Consider the following 18,272-nt stretch of genomic DNA (forward strand, 5'->3'; position numbering starts at 1 on the left):
TGGCACCTCTAACTTGTTGGACCACCACTGCCCAAAGTTAAAAACTGGATCAGGGCAGCACAGCTCTAACTAGACAAAGGGAGTAATAGCCTAATACTGAGTCATCCAGGCTCTTAGCATTACTTTGCCCCCCCTCCAAGAACTGCAGGGAACCAAGGGCAAAGAGTAGAGGATATTTACTCTGAGTCATTTTGCTTTTTGTGGGCAGTAGTATTAAAAGTATTTCTACAAAAGGGGAGATTAAGGGATTTATGTTGCCTCTGCACTCCTTCCAGCCTCCTTTGCAAAGCTGGGAATAATAAAGAATTGGTCTATAACAATGTTGGCAGTTCTGCCCAGAACACCACATACAGCCCTCCTGCCCACCAGCTCACACCTCCTTCACCTCTGCATGAAGTTCAAAGTCAGCAGCTCCTGGGGCTCCTACCCGCTGGCTATGCTAGCCCTGACCTTGTGCCTCTCCATTCCTTCACACAGTCCTATCGCTATGCTATTAGCATCTCTGTGTCATGACATACATATCTATCCGTTTTTCTAATTGGAAATCGACAACATGAAATAACAGAGTGGATCAGGAGACTCGCAAACTGAGGTCTCAGATTCAAGGCTCATTGGCATCTGGGCAGTCCTGGCAAATCTCTTTACCTAGTGGAGCTTCGGTTTCTTCATCTGTGAAAATGCCTGGCCGTCTTCCAGGTAGAGGGGTGGATATGCTATTGCAGCCTGCAGAGCTATCAGAGGCAACACTCCACTCTCATGGTGTCCTTCCCAAAGCCTGGAGGTCGTGAGCTGCCCTCTCGTCTCATGTTTAGGGGTGCACGATGCCAGGCTGCAAAAACCTTATCTATCTCACAAGGCTACCGTGTATTTTAAATGTCATAACCGATGTGGAAGCTTTTTGACACTTTAAGGACCTCGTTCCTGTGGTTGGTGCAGAGACCACAGGTCTTCCGTATGGCCTGCATCTGCGCTGACTGTGCACCTTCTCAGGCCCAGAACGATTTTTGCTAAAACGTCAGTGACTACCTTACAGTGCCAAACACAAGCCTTCTCCCATGCTTCACCATTTACACTCAGAAACGAAGCATCTGTGCATATCACTATAACGACGCCCATCAAAAAGACTCCTGTATTCTGACTTAAGCACCCCTAGACGAGAGACAAGGAAAGTAGATGTGTACCTCAGAGGTTGAAGATGATCTGAGCAGCAGAGGGACACCAAGCTTCTACCAGTCCTGGCAGACAAAGCCCTCCTGGTGGCCTGGCATCCTGTATTCTTTCTCTGTAGCCATAGCCTACAGCCACAGCCACAGCAGCTAAGCTCCCCAGAACCACTGACGTCACCATTCAGCCAACAAAAGGACCAGAATCCCTCTGTGGGACTTGCTTTTGGAGTCTACCTAAAATCTCTCATTGCCTAACAGAGAGCACCACGGAGACCAAAGCGGGAGGGCGTGGTGTGACATCTGAAGCCCATCTTCCCTCCAGCGATATGCTGACAGGGTCCTGTCTTCTCCCCTAAGTGGGTGCTAACAGGTCTGCCTGGGATTAACAGCACTTATACCACCACCAACTCTGCACCTGCAATATCCGACACCGCTAAGGAGCCCCCTTGGTTCTACAACAGTGCAAACTCAATAATTAACGGCCTTATGGAGAATTCCAATCCACAGCCTCCTTCAACGGGACTCCAGAGGCATTCCCAAACTGGAAAGATGTTTCAAGCGGAAATAAATCACCATGTCTCACACTTTATCATACAGCCAGGTGCCACGGGCCCCAGAGTCAACCCTTCTCTAATGGTCTGATAAAAGAGAGGAGAAACAGCCATGTGCTCATGGGTGGCTTGTGCAATATTTTACAGACACGAAAGAGAACTAAATGCCAGGCTGCCATAGAGTTGCCAGTGATTTCCCCTGAAAAGTTTGAAATGTCTTCTTTGCCGCTACTCAAATTCTATCATACTGCAAACAGCTAGCTCAGGCTTGATTGATCATTCCAGACTAGAAAAATTCATTCATCTATTTAACATTACTTACTGGGCATCTACTGTGTACTAGGCAGTGTACTAGGTTCTGGAGGTAGATAAAAATAGTCAAAAAACCTCTGTCTAGTGACTCCATGTCCTGATGTACTCACAGAAGTGGTATTTATATCCATATGTCAAAACAGAACTTTCCTAGAATTCTTGCTATTTTACAAGATAATTCTGGACTTTTGAACAAGCACCATGAAAGCAAGGGCAGTTCTGATTTGCCAGTCTTCACAGAGAAGGGGCTTTACATGTTGAATGAATGGTCACCTAATTGTGTGCAAAGAAAATCGTGTGTCTATACTTGGTTTTCCTGTACAAGCTCTAACTTTGTTCAAAGACAAAGATTTCAGATTACGCTTTGGTATCTTCTGGAGCATGCAGCAGAGCATTGGGCACTTGACTAGTCCTCAGCAGATATTTGTTAAATTCAATGATTCTTCTGGAAATGGGAGTTACTCTTCCTTGCTAACACAGTTCATCACACTCTGGATTTAGAAAATGGGAAGTTCACCCCAGGGCCTGAGGGTGTGTGCTTGTAATCCTAGGAGAGGCTATGGCAAAGGGACTGTGATTTTGAGGCCAGCCTGTGCTATGCAGTGAGTTCCAGGCCAGCTAAACTTTGTCTCAAAAAAGAAATGGAAGAAACAAATAAAAGAGAAGGAGATAAAGGCTGACAGTATAGTCAGCCCTTAGTGCCAATTCCTCCAACACACTGGGTGATGCTTTCTGCTGGACCCTAACAGCACTTAAAATCTTAAGTTTTATTTCATCTGTGAAGACTGACCTAAGCCACCTCTGCATCTCAAAAAAAAAAAAAAAAAAAAAAAAGCCAAAATGAAACTGAAGGCAAGCCTGACTTGGGGTGGAAAGGTCACCCATGGAAATGTCCATCATGTGACATACTCGTCAAAAAACCCTCAGATGGGCCGGGCGGTGGTGGCGCACGCCTTTAATCCCAGCACTCGGGAGGCAGAGCCAGGCAGATCTCGTGAGTTCGAGGCCAGCCTGGGCTACCAAGTGAGTTCCAGGAAAGGCGCAAAGCTACACAGAGAAACCCTGTCTCGAAAAACAAAACAAAACAAAACAAACAAACAAAAAAAAAACCCTCAGACCCCAGGATTCAGAGCCACATACCCTGTGAGAGATACAGCTCCAACAAAAACCAGTGCTGGAATGCCAGAGACCCTGACTATCCTCTCCACCCTGCAAATCCAATATATCTTGTCTTTTGGCTTACCTCATGAAATTCACCTTCTGCCATAGCCAGTTTTGACCTGACGAGCATAGCTAAGAGGCCAGTAAACTGGAGCTGGTCTGTGGGGACAGGAACCAATGTCCTTTACTGCTCCGAGTGAGATCAACAGAACTGTTGATGCTTTCCCAATCCTCATGGTCATCCTTGAGACCCTCACCTACACCACTGGTGAGCATATCACTACCAGTGGCAAAACATACCCAGCCAGCAGTCCAGAAATGGCATTTGGACATCTATGTTCACCTACTAAGGCATGAACTTAAATCACGAAGCACTAAGTTCCAGATACCCTCAAAGGATACCTCAGTGTTTAATATTTGAAACGCAGGGGACTAATCCTAAAGCCTACCTCCCGAGTAAGAAAACCTCCTAAAACCTTCAAACTCCGTGTTACAGAACCAAAACCTAATCTGCTTTTTATCCCAGACACAGTGCTAGACATTGCTTCTATTTCACCATTTTGGAGTGACCCCCTGCTTGGGTTGGTCAGCTGGAAAGAATTCTTATGTCCTTGTCCCTCTGTGCAATCCAGAACAGACCCCAAAGAAGCGAGCCATGTCCCTCAGTCATGAAAAGCAGCTAGCTGACTTCATGTCTCTCAAAAAAAATATCTTATTGAGTCTCGGAGAAGAGAAACCTTATTTATGAGATTTGTGTTTGCCTTAAATGATTCACAGCATAATTTGTTACGATTAAATATTTATTTTAGTATCTTCTTAGGTCTGAAAACTTCTGCCTATTCATCATCAGTGGGTGCTTGTATATGGAGATATTGGAAACAGGCTCATTCTAATTCAAAGTTCGGGTTTTCCTCCGACTTCCTCTGAAGGATGAACTATGCCACATCTGTCTGCTCCCTCTGACCCCATCCCATCCCACCCCCTGGTCTTGCCAGTCAGTCTTCAGTCCTTGCTGCCTCTCACCCTACATCTTGAAGCCCCATAAACATCCATAGTAATCTAACCTGCTCAGACACTGCTCCCAATGTTATAGCTTAGACACTGAATGTCCCCCAGAGCCATGTACTAAAGGCTTGGATCCCAGAATAGCATTATTTAAATGCAGAGTTTTGCGCAGGTCTTTGGGTCATGGAAATATGTCCTCACATGGAATTTCCTAGTCTCTCCCTTTTTGTTTGCTTCCTAGCTCATGATGTAAGTAGTTGGTACTGCCATGTATGTCTGCCACAGTGAACTGCCCTTACCACAAGCCCGAAGAAACAGGGCTACTCAATTTTACACTTGTATCTCCAGAACTGAGTCTCTTTGTAAGTAATTACGTTGTGTATTTTGCCACAGTGATGGAGAGCTGACTAGTACACCCACACACAGAGTCTCAGAAAAATTATGATAAGGAAAAGAGATAGGTGAACGGAGAGCTGGGCACTTCTGCTAGTGGGGTGGAAGGGAGGGTGGAACTGGAATGCAGAGCTCTGAGTTCAAATTTCAGTATCAGCATTTCATGGATAGACAGCCTCAAGTTAGTCACTCATCTGGGCACTTCCCACCCATGAAAGAAGTACATACGTATTGTTGGGAAAGATCAAATAAGGTAATGGATGTGCTTTATAAACTGTAAAGAACCAGAACTATCTCCCACTATTGTGAAAATTAAATGAGAAGTTGTATTTCCAGCGTTAAGGAAAAACTGAGTATTTAATATTCAAATAAAACAGTTACAAAATGTGAGAAGTGAAAGTCGTTTACTCTTATTAGAACTCAATGGCCATTCATTTATGGCTGAGTCATTTACATACGGCCTAAACGATCAGCTCCCATTATACAAGCAGAAGTCGTAGTAATGCCCAGAGCCTGTGTTAGGGCATAGGGTTCCAGTGGAGGTGTGTGTGTGTGTGTGTGTGTGTGTGTGTGTGTGTGTGTGTGTGTGTGTGTGTGTGTGTGTGTGTGCATGGCACTTGTAAGATGTTCATATTCCTGCCTCCCACAGAGATGGTGTAATCCCCACTCAGTTGCTAAAGCTTCCCTGGATCCTAAGAATAGCAATCTCTGCTTGCCTCACAGGGAGCACAGCTGAGGCTGTCCCCGACCCCCAGCCCCACCAACAGCCCCTCTGAAGTGGCAGCCAGAACCACCTGCCATCGGTGGCCCCTCGCCCTGCACCCTGGCTGGGAGACCTAGTACTCAGCCCCCTAAATCTGCCTCTGACATGGAGGGAAGTGTTTCTTGCTTCCCCACGGAAGTCCTGCATTGGCCCTCTGGGAGACCCTCTCCTCTGTTGCCCTGTGCTGTCCTCAGGGAGGCTTCCAAGGGCATCCCTGAGAGGAGTCATCGGGTCTTTGAGGAGAGAATTTGAGTGGCTTCCTAAGGCATCTTGAAATCTAAAGGGACTTTATCTTTCATATTAATTAAATGTCATTTTAAGAAATGTTAAAGTCCTGGCATTGAGAGGAAGACTTACTATGCCTAAGCAAAAAAGGGGACTTCTGAAAAGTAATTATAAAAGCTTGCGAGTTAATAACAGCTTTGTACCCTGCACTACTGGAGCTAATTCCATTATCCCAGAAGCTAAAAACTGGCATGCGCTGTCTTGGTGAAATTCGGTACCAACAGCCCTCTTGGCCTCACACTATACTAAGTGCTTCTCGCCTCCAGGAAGCCATCCCAGAATATCTCCTACCAAATCTGAGTCATTCCATTCACTCTAGACGCCACCCACCCCACTCCCTCCCACTTTCCCCCCACACTGCCTACTGTTCCTCTCCTTCTTCCGGAAGAGTCTTAAATTAACACCTGGGCGCATTATTTTAGCATTCCTTAAAAGATCAGCTACCTGATATTAACTGAGGAATGAATGAAACTATAAAGTGTACAGGCACTGTCAGGGTCAGAGGGGTCTGGCCAGGGAGCCTTTTCCAGGCACTTTTAAAATCATATTTTTTTTTTAAAAAAAAAACATATTATTAGCATATATTCATTGTGCAAGATGATGGGTTTCACTGTTGTATTCTCATTTCCTCACATGTGCATCACACAGTGCTCATCGTCATCCCCCACTTCCTTCTCGGCCCCCTCCTATGACTCCCTTCCTCTTCTCAAATGTTCTTTCTGCTTTCACGCCATTACAAGTATACGTGCAATCTAGATTTAACATGTGAGGGAAAATATGCAGTATCTGTCTTTCCGAGTCTGTCTTATTTCACGTAATTCGCTAAAGCCTTGGTTTTGCATCTGTTTCCCTGCAGTGACATAATTTTTGTCTTGATGGCTGAACGAGACTCCATGGAGGGCTAGGAAAATGGACCAGTTGGTAAAGCGCTTGTCATGCAAGAATAAGGATCTAAGTTTAGATGCTCAGCTCCTACGTAAAAAGGCAGGCATGGTAGAGCACATCTGTAATTTTAGCACTCGGGGGGTGTGGGGTGGAGGCAGGGGGATTGCTGGAGCTTGTTGACAGCAACTCTTGGCAAATCGATAAGCTCCAAGTTCACTGAGACACTGTCCCAAAGAATAAAGAGCAATAGAGGAAGACACCCTTACATCACTGGCCTGTGGCCTTTAAAGTACACACACACACACACACACACACACACACACACACACACACACACACACACATTCACACACACAAGCACATACACATACACACATGCGCACGCAAATACACACAAAACCCTTTCACTGAAATCACTCCCCTTCTGTCCTCCCCAAAAATGTTTTAGTTATTTATATATCTAACTTTGTATTCTTTCACCATCCATATGCTCAAGAGGAAAAAAAAAATGTTTTTTCTCCTACACAGAAGAAAACCCTCTAACAGCTCCCAGCTCATGGCAGCAGGACCAAAACATGCCCTTGTCCATATACCAACCAGTCTCAATCTCACTCTGAACTATGGAGATCAGAATGAAGCCCAAGACGTTTGAAATCTGATCTTCCATCTGTCACTTGATCTTCCATCTGTCACTCCCCCCAATTCTGCAGAGAACTGGAGACTGAATGACAGAGCAAGAGGACTCCAGGGGTTCACTCAGTGATGGGCAGATGTTAATTCGAACTCCAAAAAGGGATAGAAGTAACTGAGCTTCAAAACCAAAAAGAAGCTGAAAACTACAGTCCAAGATACCTCAGTGGCTAGAAGACACCCCAACGCAAATATGAACAGTTCACCATCTGATTCTACCTCCAAGACCAAGGATCTCACCAGGCAATCTTATCAGAGCCTCCAGATGGTGGAATGGAGAGGACACAAGGTTTAGGATAAGAAAAGCTAGGTTAGAATACTAATACATGGCATCAGGTAAGCCAAATGACTTGGGCATGTCACTAGACATTTTGCCTCAGTTTCTTGATCTGCAAAACACAAGCTATAATAGTGTGAGGGTTGATATAAGGATATTCCTATAAGTTCCCAGCACATAAAAAGTATCTCCTTTATATAATAAATAAAAACCAAATTACAACACAATCATTATCATTGGGCCATATTCCCAGGTTCTTTTTTTTTTTTTAATTAGGTCTAGATTTTTGTTGCTGTTGTTGTTGTTGTTTGTTTTTCCGAGACAGGGTTTCTCTGTGTAGTTTTGGTGCCTGTCCTGGATCTCTCTCTGTAGACCAGGCTGGCCTTGAACTCACAGAGATCTGTCTGGCTCTGATTACCGAGTGCTGGGATTAAAGGTGTGCGCCGCCACCCAGTTTAGGTCTAGATGTTTTTAATCTTCATATTTTTGTTTATTGCTCGAACTGTTCATAGTATATAAAATGTATCTTGATCATATTCACCCCTCACTATGCCCCTACAACTCTCCCCAGGACCATCCCCTATCAAATCTCCCTCCAATTTCAATGTCCTTCTTTTATAACATTTTATTTATTTTTAACCCACGGAGTCCAGTTAATGGTACCCATATGCACATGGGCATGGACAACCTTCCAGGGGCCATGCTCCTAAAAGTGACTTTCTGCTCTTCCAGCAGCCATCAACCACCAAGAGCTCCTCAGCTAGGGATGGGGTCTTTGGAGCCCATCCCCACCCGATGCAGAAATGATTAACTGGCCTGTTCTTGTGCAGGTCTTCTGCAGGTCACCACAGCTGCCGTGAGTTCATGAGTACAATAGCCACGTCCTGTCTAGAGGACAGCATTTCGCAGCTCTCCTCCCGGCCCCCCAGCTCTTGTGTTCTTCCCACCTCACCCTCTGAGATATTCCCTTGTGGGAAATATGGCCCAATGATGGCTGTATTGTAATTTGGTTTTTATTTTGGATACAAAGAAGACACTTCTTTTTGTACCAGGAACTCATAGGGACACCCTTACATATCGATGTCTCATCTATGGATGAGCACTCATAGTCAATTTTTCTCAGCACTTTGAACAGTAATGCATCTCTGCTTTAACCGCTGCCCACTTGGGAGTGGCACAAATCTATGGATATAATCATAAATGTTTAGAAGGCAATATGATGACATGACCATTTAGAAAAACAACAATATCATAGGTTTTCCCCTAGGGCCTGTGACTTCTCTAGCCATGAGTTCTGACCGTGTTATAGTACTAGGAATGAATTCCCTCCTGTTGAGTAAGCCTCAAATCTAATCAAGATATAAGTTGGTTACCCCCATAGATAGTCTTACCACTGATGTACTGGGAGGTCAGCCCTGTATCATGCAAGGTCCAGTGCTACAAAGCATCTTCCAGCACTATGAAAGCTAGCCAGCAGAGAGAGCTTCCTAGTCAGTTCAAGAGTGATTTCTCTGTGTCCAAAGTGTGTGGTGTCCTTAGCAACCAGTCTTACCATGTAGTTATGGTGGCCAACCAGGAGCAATGACAATAGTCTATATTGCTTTGGGTGCCTCTGGGGCCTGACTAATAACTCATAGAGAGGTGACTTGTGCCTGACACTGAGATTGTCACTTCATAACTGTCCTGCTTGGGCCTCTGTTGCTGTGATAAAATGCCAACCAAAACCAACTTGAGGGAGAAAAGAATTTATCTGACTTATGCTTCCACAATACAGTACCATACCTAGATAAATAGGTTTTATCTTGAAAAATGCACCCCTAACTTTGCTGACAACCCATTCTTCCACATTGAGAAATGTCCCTGGACTTGGGTCTGTTCCTAGAAGCCAATTTAAATTTATGAAGCTTCTGGTACTTAGGATAAAGTAGAAGTAAATCTAACTGAAGCAAAGACTTACGCTCCCATGTCAACTTGCTCACACCCAACTCATATGTTGTCCTGGCTCTACCTCTCTTAAGAAACCCTTGGTCATTCAGAAGTACCAGGACAGAACTTACAAAGCAGAGGAAGCAAAAAAAAAAAAAAAACCATTAAATCAAGGAACACACCCTCTACAGCCAAGGTCAACACCCAGGAGGAGCAGCAAGGCTTCCACAGTGGCGGAAAGACTCCACCCATATAGCACTTTGAACAGAAGCACTCTTCTGACTGGAAGCACAGAGCTGCTAAGCTGGCACACACCCCAAACAGAGAGGTGGGTAAAAATAAAATTATCACCGCTCCCATGAGAAGGCCAGGAAGAGAACATATTGAAACAATCACGGCCTGCAGCCCTGCTAACACCCATGCTACTAAGTGACCTCAGCCAGGAAAGCTTTGAGCAAGTTGCTTTCCTCACTCAAAATCTCCCAGTGGCAGCCCAATATATAAGCAAAAATCCCTAGTCTCCAATGTGGGACATAAAGCCCACCTAACCAGTGGTCCCAGCTTTCTGCTTCGTTCTAGACTTTCTTCACACACATACAATGAATACACTTGAAGATTATTTCCCAGACTCTCTCATCTGTTCTGTGCTCCATCTTTACAGGTCCAGTTTCCTCTCCTCCTTAAGACTTTCTAAGTCCAAGTCCACAGTCGGTATTTTCTTCTCTGCTTCCATGGTACCATCCAACCAAGCATCTTTCCCCTTCCTTGTAGTTTCCATGAAAATGAGGACTCTGCATGCCTTGCTCATGCTCATAAAAGAGTGTGGGGATATTCAAGACGCATTCATTGAATCAGTAACACTACCTCATAATCAAGGGCTTTCTTCTATAATTTGAGTTTTCTAATCTCTGCCACATAAGAAGTGTCCTTAACAGAGGCAAGAGAGCTCTGGTTTGAGCTTCATAGCTTTTTCTCTCCTGTGGTAGCTCGACTCCTGAAAAGTCTCACACGTTTATATTTCCAGAGCTTGCACTTATGCTCAAGCATCCTGCCAGTCACATCTGCTGGCCTCTCCTGTTGTAGCTGTCCCTAGAGGATGTCTAAAGCAGCTTTAGTGAGGCCACAAACCCATGGTATCCAACCCAGGGCACAGGCTCCAGGACTCTCAAATCCCTACAAGTACCTATCAGCCAGAGTTCTTCGAGTCTTTACTGGACCACATCAAGTCCTGACGGCAGCTTAGTCCATCTCCCCCATTCAGTATTCCCAAGCTCAGGGTCATTGGCCCCACATATTATAGAGAGCCCTAATGAAAGCAGCTCCCTCAACTTGTGCCCAGGGATCCTCTCCTCGGGGTTCAGATGTCAGTACTGGCTAGGGAAGAACATATGTCCAAGAGTGCTCGTGATCTCTCCAAACCCGTTTGTCCTTCCAGCCATTCAAATCCATCATACAAACAGGTACCAATGGGTGCTTGCCTTTCAGATGAATGGCCAGAACAGGTCAAGATGCTCTCAGCAGCCACACTTGATCTCTGACATAAACTCTCTTCCAAGCTAATGTTTCAGACCTGGATTGTCCTCCCTCTGTCGGAAGTGGTGACTACACTTTTACTACCTAAAGAGGGGACCCTGTCTCTTACTGTCTTTTAAACATTCAACCCAGGGCCTGCTCTCTACCTACCTCCAAGAACTCTATTGCCTCAGCCCCTCCCTCTCTGGATTAAGACTGACATTCACTACCATTCTTGGATCCTTTGGTCCTGAAGTAGTCGATAAGAAGACTTCAGCAGATACTGCCCAAAGCCTGAAGATTTATCAGTGCTGGAGCTTTCTAAGGTCTGCCAATTAGTGTGTTCATTATTCAGGGCTGGCCATGCAATCCCTTAATTTACTTAATGAAGAAGAAACTCCAGCAGGGCAGGAAGCACCTTGAACTTGGCTGGCTGCCTCAAGGTGAGGAGGCTTGAGAAGGAACACTGACAGCCCACCCCTACTGGAAACAACCAAATTCACAGAGAAGCCTTACACAGAAGTTCCTCCCCAACACCATGGACAAAATTCAAGGCAAATGGAAGCTGGCTTTTTGCTCTATCTGCCCAGACATTGTCTCAGTGCCCAGTCCTTATGCCTGTGGGTTGTCTCCAGGACCGCTCAGAACGCAGGTCCCCTCTTGACCACGCCGTCATCCTCTTCTTTTCCAAAATTTAGATATTAGACAATAAAGATTAAGAATCAGTAGCTAACATTTTAAGCAATAAATATGAATAAGCTAGACAAATATGATATTTGTTAACAGGCAGACACTGAGGCCCAGAGATTAAGTGATACATTTAATGTCACAGAGCAGTAAGTGTGACAGTCATGAGTTAAACTAGCCGTTTTGACCCAAAGCTTCCTCATGCTTAACCATCCAACATGCTGTCAAAAAAGAAAGTCAATTTACAACCACTGAGCTTGATATTTTCAAATTGAATTGTTGGAGGTTTGTCTTTGGTTTTTAAAGGATAAAGTCATGTAGAAACCTACTATTTTATAAGATACAAATACAGATATAGATTTAGATGTAGGTGAGTTAAACTGCAGTTACCCCCAGAAACTATAGTTGACAAAGAAAAACCCGGTATAGGTAGGGGACATTTCCCCTTAAGTTGTTGCTCAGAGTTCTCTCAGAGACCTAATGGATTAACCCACGGAGTCTATTTAATGATCAAAGGAATTTGGGGGTTAACTCACAAGACAAAATAAGGGAATTTCTCACAGGATCCTGGAAGGGTGAGGCATGGTCTGACACAGTTCTCTGGCAAGCTTTGCCCTGGTACATACCAGCATCCAAAACCATGAGGTAGCGAAGCGAAGAGAGAGTCACAAACACGTATCCTAGGTCTTAAGGGTCCCCGATGACCATACCCCAGGGGCATGTACCTCAAGGTCATAGGCATGTGCAACAGGGACCTGCTACCTTACCAGGGACAGTGCTTCAGGGCATGACTCAAACAACCACCCACTACAGAGACCCCCAAAACAATACAAGTTAAGGTCATTGCCCTTGTTTGCTCCCCAGAACTTGATAATAAGACCCTATTGTGGAAGACACCACAAACTCTGGTCATAGGACCTGAAAAAAATCAAGTCAGTACTGACCAGGAAGCTAACTGACCTCCCTGCTAACCAGCTATTATAGTAGCAGAAGGAACTGTATAGGCTGCTGGTCAGGGTGAAGTCATCAACTGTCTTACCCACTGTAAATCCTGTGAACTGCAATGACTAGTGGCATGAATATTATGGGGTAACCGATGCTTTCTGATCAGATTTAAGGCTCACTCCACAGCAGTAAACACATGCTTAGTACTGTAAATATGGCCAAGAATCCATGGTTGGAGATCTCACATGTCCCTGGGGTAAACCTAATACTACTATTTTTGGACACAGTATCAAACTGCTCTCTAAATTCCGATCTTGCCACCTGTATATTAGTGCAACTCTCAGACCTCATCAGAGAAGTTTCTTTGTGCAGTGGATGATGGCTAATGCAGAAACTGAGAAATGATCAAAGTACAGAGAATAAGTGATTGTGGAATGCTCAGCCATGAGTGAGACATGTATAACATACCCCTTCCCAATGCTTATCACAGAAGAGACACACAAAAGACCATGAGAGCCAGAGGTTCTGGAGGACAGAAGCAAAGCAGGGTCTTCTGGACATGATGGGACTGTTGTGTGCATGCTCTTACAGCAGCTGTGGGTGGCTGCACAAGATCAATTCAGTCAACATCCTAGCATGAAGTTAGAGGGGTTCATGGGCCCCCACACCCCTAACTAAGGAGCTATGGACAGTTGATGGCTTCTGGGGGAGGAAGAAGCCATTTCGTTAAGGATGTGCATCCAGGTAGGTTGACAATATGCTAGTGACTAGCCACACATCCAGAAGGATATCACTAACACAATTGAAGTCAATGGGTTGTTAAACAATTTTTAAAAAACAGGACACAAAGTTGGGGACTAGGGAAGTACAGGTGGATCTGGGAAGAATTGAAGGAAGAAATTGGGGTGAATATGATAAAAATACATTGTATGAAAATTTGAAAGAATTAGTAAAAATATTTTGTAATTAATAGTTTTAACTGGTGATGCTAAAAGATGAAATGGCACAGAGGTGATAAAAGGGAGCAGAAGCTTCATGAGGGCTACTTTCGACTCACTTTCATCCCATTTATCCCCGCCTCCCCCAAACTCAGCTGTACTCAGCTGCCTGTCATACACACACACACACACACTCACACACACACACACACACACACACACACACACAAATAGTAATTATAACATGCCTACTTTGGTCCTGCTTGGGGCACCTTCTTTGAGGAATTTCTGTGAGCTAGCAATCTATGGCAAGAAGGGGACTGGTAAGGAGCACTTCTACAATGAAGCAAAACTGTGGATAGATATAGGATATAAAAAAGAGGGAGGGAAGATAGATTCCAAGCCTATAAAAGTTGTCCTTTCTTCACATGGACATGATAAAGGGCCAGCATGGCCAATGGGGAGAAATATCCCCTCTCCTGATGACTCTTGTCCCAAGGATGATATGGAACCCACCTAGTTTCTTAAAGGCAAAGAAGCAGGCCAGCACTCACCAAAGACTGTCTTGGTACCTCAGATCTCACCCTCTATGCCTCCTACTTCTAGAAAGGAGGGACATGTTAGAGCAGGGACAAGCCTTCCAGCCTTGCATGGAAAGATGCTCATTTTCCCAAGAAGGAGGAGTCTTAAGCTTCAACGTGCTCCTCCTCCTGCGAGCTACTACCCACTTGTGCTAAAAATTCACAGAGGACTCAGCTCACCCAGGAGAGTCCATAGTGGTGTAAAACACGTTTTTATGGTGATAAAAAAGCATTAAATTTTACATTGCATGCATTTATAAATGAAGTAATTTGTAATGTGATCACATTTGGAAAATGAATTTCCACTAAAGTAATTATTTCTGATATAATTTTAATTTTGAAATGTATTACACTTTGATCATGGGTTATCTCAAACTTTCAGAGTTTTTAAATTCCACAGCATGTTTTCAAATACATCCCTTGTATTTCTGAATCCTTTGTGAAGTTTGGCCACCTCCCTTCTCTACCTCCCACCTTGTTGGTTGTGATTAGGACCAAAGGACCAATTCTTACTTTCTAAATTGCTTAGCTACATGTATTTATTATCCATTTATGTGTGTGTGCATACACATTGGGGTATGTGTGCAGAGGTCTGGGAACAGTTTCTAAGAGTTGATGCTCTCCTTCCATCCTCTGAGTCTCAAGGAACTGAACTCAGGTCGTCAGGTTTAGCAGCAAGTACTTCTGCCTGCTAAGCCATCTCACCAGCCAAAGACCATGTGTTTTTTATTTGGTTGTTTGAGATAGACTAGCCTTGAACTCATGATCTGCCTGTCAAGTGCACGAAGTACAGGTATGTGCCACCACACGCAGCTCTGCATTTTCTTGCAACATTAGGTATGCATAGGTTCCCAATTAGAACAAAAACTATAATTACATTTCTCTTTCTGTGTGTGTGTGTGTGTCTAAGGTTTACTTATTTTTATTTTTTTATGTGTAGGAATGTTTTGTCTACATGTATGTACGAGCACCAAATGTGTACCTGATGCCTGTGGGAGCCAGAAGAGGGTGTCAGATCCCCTGAGATTCGAGTTACAGATAGTCGTGAACCACGTAGGTGCTGGGAATCAAACATGGGTCCCCTAGAAGAGTAAGTAACAAGTGCTTCTAACCACTGAGCCATCTCTCGAACTCAATGACTAAATTTCTTAACTGTTATCTCAAGCTGAGTCCAGTGTGCTAGACCTAACTGGTCCCTATCTAGTAGCTATTTACACCCCTCATTCTCGCTCACAGGGCTTACCTTTTGTTCAGAAATCAAGGCAAAGAGAAGACAACTTCCAGCCTCACATGTGCTAATTACAGTAAATTCAGAAACTGTTACTACCTTCTAGTGATTTATTTGGGAATTGCTGGTGAAATTATGGCCTTTGAATAATGAAAACAGTTTAAAGAGCATCTAGGAAATATTCTCTTAATCTTTTATGTTTTGTTTTGTATTTTGAGACAGGAGTTCTCTGTGTAGACCTGACTGTCCTGGACCAGGCTGGCCTCGAACTCACAGAGATCCGCCTGCCTCTGCCTCTTGAGTGCTGGGATTAAAGGTGTGAGCCACCACCTCCCAGCTATGTTCTTTTAATCTTTGAAGGAACTGAGTGAATATATGCATGATCATAGAAACAGGCTCTTTGGGTTGTCAATTCTACATGCAATATATGGAGTTATGCATAGGAGAGTAGAGATGCCAGGAACTGGGTCCCAGACTCTCCATCTCTTGTAATAGCAGGATAAGGGGATGGGACCAACACTTCCCCTGGGAACAACTGTTTTTTATGTTTGTTTGCATCTTCTTGAAAGTACTTAATAAAATAATTATAAAGCAACAAAGAATCATTATGTCAGAACCCAGGAGAAGCTGAAAATACAAAGAGACCCCAAATACAAAGTGACTTCTACATGAAGAGCATTTGCCAACAGGCAAGACACAGAAGCAAAATTCAGCCATGCTTTGGGAAATCAGAAAGAGTAAAGGAAACAGAATCCAAAGTTCAAGGCCTGCCCAAGGAGAAGACATTCACACAAAAATAACTATCCCGGCTAAGCTTCTTCCCAGGGAACAGCATTATCTTCAAAGTAAAAGTCTCGTGGAGATAAGCCAGCTCTCTGGCAAACCTGAAACTCAGTTGCCTGTGACCTGGCTCCAAGGAACCTCAAGCACTCCATTTAGGTTTAAGTGAAATTAGACTGGTGGCACTCCCAGGAGTCTGACAAAAGAGAACAGAACTTGTTCCACGGAAAACGTTGCCATTCTCGGCTTCAAGGAATTGAGGGTCTTGGAGTCAACTTCTTAAAAGCATTAGCAACCAAGAGCTCACAGGATAGCAACAGTTACTAAGTCAACAGCTGGAAAATCCAAAGAAGTCAGTCCAGAACACAGAGCAACTTTTGTCTGAGAACATCTGACAATCTGTAAGAAACAATGATAACTTATGGAATTTTATCCCCATAAAAACTTCCTCAAAAAGAGTGAACATGACGTAATAAAAAAATAATCAAACACGAAAGGAAGAATACAGCATGAGCAAAAACTATCAGGAACAACAAACTACAGAAAAAGACCCACATCTACAGTAGTTACTTCACAACACATACCTATATATCAAAGACCATTCCATATAGAGTAAATACATTAGAATTTTATTTGTCAATTTTACATAAATTAATATGGGAAAACAAAGAGAAACCAACACACAAAACCTCACAGATCAGAATTATCAAACAACGACTATGAAACAAACATACCATGTTCAAAGAAATTAAAGACAAGTCCAAAAGTTTTTCATGAAACTGGAGAGTGATTTGGAAAACAGTTAACTAGGCATTCTAACGCCAAAAGGTACAATAATTGATATTAATAAGTCAATGCATGCATTTAATTGCAGATTAGACAAAGCTAAGTAGGTAGTTAATAAGCCAGAAGATAGATCTGAGGAAATTGTCTAGAACGTGTCATAAGACATAAAATTATGAAAAATACAGAAATAACAATAAAGAACACATAAAATATAGTGGGAAATCTCAACATTAATCAAAGAGAGGGGAGAAAATGGAGATGGTGGTGTAAAATTTTCCAAAACTGATGAATTGCTGCATCTCATGGGTGTGATAAATCTTACGAACCCAAGCAGACTATAGAAAAAGGAGCTTGATAATGTGGAGCTGCTGATTTAACTGCTCAGCTTCCGAATGTCTTAAGAGAAAGTGGGAGAGAAGACATACATGAATTGTTGAAGGCGTTTTAAGTTTGAACTCAGTTATGCGCAGCCAACACCATCCTAAATGATATCCATTGGGAAAATAAAGCAGCCGTCCTTTATAGGGTGGCATGTACCACACATATATGGCATTTTGATTCTGAGTGAGTGCTCTAGGATCATGGTTCAGTCGGTAAAGTGCTTTCCTTGAAAGCACTGGGGTCTGAGTTTGATCACCCAAAGCTGGGCACAGTGGCATGTACTTAGAATCCCAGCACCAGAGAGGCCGAGCCCAGTGGATTCTCGGCACTCACGAGCCAGCTAAACTCAGCCTACTCAACAAGTCCGGGGCCAACTGACAGACCCAGTCTCAAAAGCAAAAAGTGTCCTCTGGCTTCTATACGCCACACACAAAAGGGGTGGAAGGTTCTAATTAATAGTTCTTCCTGATATTCATTGTTATTACAATTATTTGCCTATTGGTATGAGGTGGAAAGGGTGAGAAGAGAAATGTGGCTATGGTAAGATCTCTACGGAGCCAAGCAGCATGCCCAGCTGAAGCCCTGCCTGGTCTACAGAAGCACAGTTTGAAACCAAGGGAGAAAAAATAGCTAAGCCTTTTTTCTTTGTCCCTGTTCTGGAACTTCCTCACAAGGTGAACATTGGACTGCAATCTCCCACAAAAATTAATGACTACGCGTACTAAGGGCCCCCACTATCTTATATATTCCAGGTCTTTAGACATACTTAAATGGGGAGGGGGCGAGCTCACAAATATTGTTACACCCATGCCTAGTTTCTTAACTTTGATCTTCCCAAGTCCAGAAAGCTTTCAACGGCAAAGAAAGACTCAAAGAGAGAGGGCACTTGCCCCCGAGGGCCAAACACAGAAGGGGCTGCCTTGTGCTCTTAAGTCCTCAGGACCTGCCTACGCACTGGGCTTCTCAGTCTGTGGAATTTGATGGATTTTCCAGTGCTGGGAGGCAAAGCATCCCCACCTC

General features: G+C 43.8%; 1 protein-coding gene across 36 annotated transcripts in view; it reads right to left on the bottom strand.

Annotated features, from left to right (window-relative positions):
- Kalrn (kalirin RhoGEF kinase) overlaps positions 1 to 18,272 on the bottom strand; it is a 605,995-nt gene that overhangs the window by 518,312 nt on the left and 69,411 nt on the right. The window lies entirely within an intron of this gene.

Source organism: Peromyscus maniculatus, chromosome 12 (genome assembly GCF_049852395.1).
Source record: "Peromyscus maniculatus bairdii isolate BWxNUB_F1_BW_parent chromosome 12, HU_Pman_BW_mat_3.1, whole genome shotgun sequence".
Lineage (NCBI taxonomy): Eukaryota > Metazoa > Chordata > Mammalia > Rodentia > Cricetidae > Peromyscus > Peromyscus maniculatus.